Genomic DNA, 6,000 nt, shown 5'->3' on the forward strand with positions numbered 1-6,000 from the left:
CTATTATTCAAATTTACACACCAAACTCTAAGGCCAAAGATAAAGAAATTGAAGATTTTGACGAGCTTCTGCAGTCTGAAATTGATCAAACATGCAGTTAGGATGCATTAATAATTACTGGAGATTGGAATGCAAAAGTTGGAAAAGAAGGATCAATAGTTGAAAATACAACCTTGCTCGTAGAAACGATGCTGGAGATAACATGAAAGAATTTTGCAAGGTCAGTGACTTCTTCACTGCAAATACCTTTTTTCATCAACATAAATGGCGACCCTATACATGGACCATGCCAGATGGAATGCACAGGAACAAAACCGACTACATCTGCGGAAAGAGGCGATGGAAAAGCTCAATATCATCAGCCAGAACAAGGCCAGGGGCCGACTGTGGATCAGAGCATCAACTGGTCATATGCAGGTTCAAGTTGAGACTGAAGACAATTAGAACAAGTCAACAAGAGCCAGATATGACCTTGAGTATATCCCACCTGCATTTAGAGACCGTCTCAAGAATAGATTTGACACACTGAACACTAATGACCAAAGACCTGATGAATTGTGGAATGACATCAAGGCTATCATACACGAAGAAAGCAAGCGGTCATTAAAAAGAAAGAAAAGACCAAAATAGATGTCAGAAGAGACTCTGAAACTTGCTTTTGAACATTGAGCAGCTAAAGCAAAACGAAGAAGTGATGAAGAGAATTGAACAGAAGATTTCAAAGGGTGGATCGAGAAGACAAAGTATTATAATGACATGTGCAAAGAGCTGAAGATAGAAAACCAAAAGGGAAGAACACGTTCGGCGTTTCTCAAGCTGAAGGAAACTAAAGAAAAAATGCAAGCCTCAGGTTGCAATACTGAAGGATTCTACAAGGGAAATATTAAACAACACAGGAAGCATCAAGAGAAGATGAAAGGAATACACAGAGTCCGTATACCAAAAAGAATTGGTTGGCATTCAAGCATTTCAAGAGGTACCATATGATCCGGAACCGATGGTACTGAAGCAAGAAGTTCAAGCTACACTGAAGGCTCTGGAGAAAAACAAGGATCTGGGAACTGATGGAATACCAACTGAGATGTTTCAACAAATGGATGCAGCACTGGATGTGCTCACTTGTCCATGGCAAGAAATTTGGAAGACAGCTACCTGGCCAACCAACTGGAAGAGATCCATATTTAAGCCTCTTCCCAAGAAAAGTGATTCAACCTAATGCAGAAATTACAGAACAGTATCATCAATATCACATGAGAGCAAAATTTTGCTGAAGATCATTCAAAAGCTACTGTAGCAGTATCACTCCCAGAAATTCAAGGCACCTTAGTCCTCAAGTTGACATTTTGCTTTTCAACACTTTGAAGAGGTCCTTTGCAGCAGATTTGCCCAGTGCAATGCATCTTTTGATTTCTTGACTGCTGCTTCCATGGCTGTTGATTGTGGATCCAAGTAAAATGAAATCCTTGACAACTTCAATCTTTTCTCCTTTTATTATAATGTTGCTTACTGGTCCAATTGTGAGAATTTTTGTGATCTTTATGTTGAGGTGGAATCCATAGTGAAGGCTGTGGTCTTTGATCTTCATCAGTAAGTGCTTCAAGTCCTCTTTACATTCAGCAAGAAGGGTTGTGTCATCTGCATAACTCAAGTTGTTAATGAGTCTTCCTCCAATCCTGATGCCCCGTTCTTCTTCATATAGTCCAGCTTCTTGGATTATTTGCACAACAGAAGGATTGAATAGGTATGGTGAAAGGATACAAGACTGACACACACGTTTCCTAACTTTAAACCACTCAGTACCCCTTGTTCTATTCGAACAACTGCCTCTTGATCTATGTAAAGGCTCCTCATGAGCACAATCAAGTGTTCTGAAATTCCCATTCTTCTCAATGGCATCCATAATTTATTATGATCCATATAGTCAAATGCCTTAGCATAGTTGATAAAACACAGTTAATGGTATTCTCTGCTTTCAGCCAGGATCCATCTGACATCAGCAATGATATCCCTGGTTCCACGTCCTCTTCTGAATCTGGCCTGAACTTCTGGCAGTTCCCTGTCAATACACTGCTGCAGCCGTTTTTGAATGATCTTCAGCAACATTTTGCTTGCGTGTGATATTAATGATATTGTTCTATAATTTCTACATTCGGTTGAATCGCCTTTCTTGGGAAGAGGCTTAAACATGGATCTCTTCCAATTGGTTGGCCAGGTAGCTGTCTTCCAAATTTCTTGCCATAGAAAAGTGAGCACTTCCAGTGCTGCATCCATTTGCTGAAACATCTCAGCTGATTCTCTGTCAATTCCTGGAGCCTCATTTTTCTCTATTGCCTTTAGTGAGTTTTTTTTTTTTCAGTGCAGCTTGGATTTCTTCCTTCAGTACCATCAGTTCCTGATCATATGGTACCTCTTGAAATGGTTGAATGCCAACCAATTCTTTTTGGTATAGGGACTCTGTATACTCCTTTCATCTTCACTTGATGCTTCCTGTGTTGTTTAATATTTCCCTTGTAGAATCCTTCAGTATTGCAACCTGAGGCTTGCATTTTTTCTTTAGTTTCTTTCAGCTTGAGAAACGCCGAACGTGTTCTTCCCTTTTGGTTTTCTATCTTCAGCTCTTTGCACATGTCATTATAATACTTTGTCTTCTCGATCCACCCTTTGAAATCTTCTGTCCAATTCTCTTCATCACTTCTTCCTTTTGCCTTAGCTGCTCGATGTTCAAAAGCAAGTTTCAGAGTTTCTTCTGACATCTATTTTGGTCTTTTCTTTCTTTCGTGTCTTTCTAGTGACCGCTTGCTTTCTTCGTGTATAATAGCCTTGATGTCATTCCACAATTCATCAGGTCTTTGGTCATTAGTGTTCAGTGTGTCAAATCTGTTCTTGAGATAGTCTCTAAATGCAGGTGGGATATACTCAAGGTCATATCTGGCTCTTGTTGACTTGTTCTAATTGTCTTCAGTCTCAACTTGAACTTGCATATGACCAGTTGATGCTCTGATCCACAGTCGGCCCCTGGCCTTGTGCTGGCTGATGATATTGAGCTTTTCCATCGCCTCTTTCCACAGAGGTAGTTGGTTTTGTTCCTGTGCATTCCATCGGCGTGGTCCATGTATAGGGTCACCATTTATGTTGATGAAAAAAGGTATTTGCAGTGAAGAAGTCACTGACCTTGCAAAATCCTTTCATGCTATCTCCAGCATCGTTTCTACAAACAAGGTTGTATTTTCCAACTACTGACCCTTCTTGTTTCCAACTTTTGCATTCCAATCTCCAGTAATTATAATGCATCCCGATTGCATGTTTGATCAATTTCAGACTGCAGAAGCTGGTCAAAATCTTCTATTTCTTTGTCTTTGGCCTTAGAGTTTGGTGTGTAAATGTGAGTAATAGTCGTATTAACTCATCTTCCTTGTAGGCCTGTGGGTATTATCCTGTGCCTGACAGCATTGTACTTCAGAATATGTCTTAAGATGTTCCTTTTGATGATGAATGCAACACCATTCCTCTTCACGTTGTCGTTCCTGGCATAATAGGCCGTATGATTGTCCCATTCAAAATGACCAACACCAGTCCATTTCAGACCTCTAATGCATAGGATATCGATTTTTATGCTTTCCATTTTATTTTCGATGGTTTCCAATTTTCCTAGATTCATCTTCATATATTTCAAGTTCCGATTATTAATGGATGTTTGCAGCCATTTCTTCTCATTTTGAGTTGTGCCACATCAGCAAATGCAGGTCCTGAAAGCTTGACTCCTCCACGTCATTAAGGTCGACTCTACCTTGAGAAGGCAGCTCTTCCCCAGTCATATTTTGAGTGCCTTTCAACTTGAGGGCCTCATCTTCCGACACTATATCAGACAATGCTCTCTTGGTATTCATAAGGTTTTCTCTGGCTAATTCTTTCCAGAAGTAGACTGCCAGGTCCTTCTTCCTAGTCTGAGTCTGGAAGCTCAGCTGAAACCTGTCCTCCATGGGTGATCCTGCAGGTATCTGAATGCCGGTGGCATAGCTTCCAGCATCACAGCAACACAGAAGCCCCCACAGTACAACAAAAGGACAAACGGGTAGGGGTGTTTATCCCTAGCCACTCTTAAAATTCTCTCTTTATCTTTGATTGTGGTAAGATTGATTATAATATGTCTTGGTGACTTTCTTTTGGGATCTACCTTATGTGGGGTTTGATGAACTTCTTGAATAGAAGCTCTTTTACAGTATCAGGGAAATTTTCTGCTAACAAATCTTCAATAGTTCTTTGTGTATTCTGTGTTCTCCCCTCCTGTTCTCATACCCCAATCACTTGTAGGTTATTCCTTTTGATATAGCCCCACATAATTCTTAGGGTTTCTTCATTTTTTAAATTCTTTTATCTGATTTTTCCTCATATAAGTTGGTGTCAAGTGCTTTTTCTTCAATCTCACTAATTCCGACTTCCATTGCCTCAATTCAGCTTCTACGACTTTCTATTGAGTTGCCTAATTGTGAAATTTTATTCTTAGTCTTTTGGATTTCTGTTTGCTGTCTCTCTATGGATTCTTGCAGCCTGTTAAATTTGTCATTATGCTCCTGTACAACCTTCTTAAGTTCCTCTATTGCTCTGTGTGTTCCTTTGCTTGTTCTGCCTTTTGTCTGTTCTCCTTTCTGATCTCTTGAAGAGTTCTGTATATTAGTCTTTTGGATTCTACCTCCGGTAATTCCAAGAAGTTACCTTCCTCTGGAAGGATTCTCGAGTCTTTGTTTTAGTGGCTTGCTGAAGACTTCGTGGTCTGCCTCTTTATGTGATTTGTTATTGACTGTTGTCTTTGAGCCATCAATAAGTTATTATATTTATTTATTTTGTGTTTGCGTACTGTGTCTTACTTAGCTCGTCGTTTTGTTTTGATAAGTCGAAATAGGCAGGTCATGTGATCTAGTTCTATTATTGGTGTCTTTTAAGCTCTCGCATCCTGTCTCCAGGTGGCTAGAGCTGTTACCATGTGTGTGAGCCCAGGAGTCCATTTACTTTTCTTGTGTGGATTCAGCTCAGGTATCCAGGTCATCAGTCACCAAGTGTGTGGTGCAGGCTCTCACCTACAGTCCTAGATGGGCATGGGTGATTGGAGTAGGCACAGATATCTGGCTGCAGTAGGGGGTCATCTGCTGATCAAGGCAGGGGGCTGACTGCTGCCCCTGAGGTCTGGGTGGAAGGTATGTCCCTGTTCCCTAGAGCACGTAAGTAGGTGGGTGTTGCAGTCGGACTATGGGCACGCAGTGCTGTTGGCTGTAAGGATTGGGAGTCACCACTTATTCTTGGACCCCTGTCATGGGTGGCTTGGTAGAGTGTGTGGAGCCACCAGTCCTCAGGTCCTTGTTGTGGTTAGGTGAGGACCCTGCTTAATGGGCAGGGCGGTGTCAAATGTCACAGATCTGCCACTCCCCTTTATAGCAGATACAGATGAAAATAGGCTTCAGGTATATACCCTGTTATACTGTGCTAATGAAGGCCTACGCTGTTGAAGTGGGCCCACACAGGCCTATGCAAGGCATATGAAGGACTATGAAAGGCATTCAAAATCCATGGACCCCTTATGCCTGTGCCTAGATATAGGGGCTGTGCCTGCCTTGGCTTCCCAGCTTAGGGGCTGGCAGATTATTTTCTCCTGTTTGTTAATTCGTTCCCTCTCCAAAGCCAGTAGAATGGCTCAGAGTGTGTGATGGGTCCTACTTCAGGCCCAAGGAGTACAGCAATCACTGAAGCTGGACCAGGACCCAGAGCAGAACAGGGAGGGGGCGGGTAAATGGGAGAGAGGTACTTTCCAAAATGGGTTTTTTTTTTTTGGCGCGGTAGGTTAGAGGCTTGTACTTATCTTTCGCCAATTGAGCGCTGCTTCTCACTGATTCTGAAGGCGTGAGTAGCTCTCCACCGCTTGGTCTCTCCTGACATGGAAAACACATCCTGAGTGCCACTCCTTGCCTCGCTGCTCATGCCAGCTTATGTGGCCTTCAGGGTGCCGGT

This window comes from Loxodonta africana, chromosome 10, assembly GCF_030014295.1.
Source record: "Loxodonta africana isolate mLoxAfr1 chromosome 10, mLoxAfr1.hap2, whole genome shotgun sequence".
NCBI classification, from domain to species: domain Eukaryota; kingdom Metazoa; phylum Chordata; class Mammalia; order Proboscidea; family Elephantidae; genus Loxodonta; species Loxodonta africana.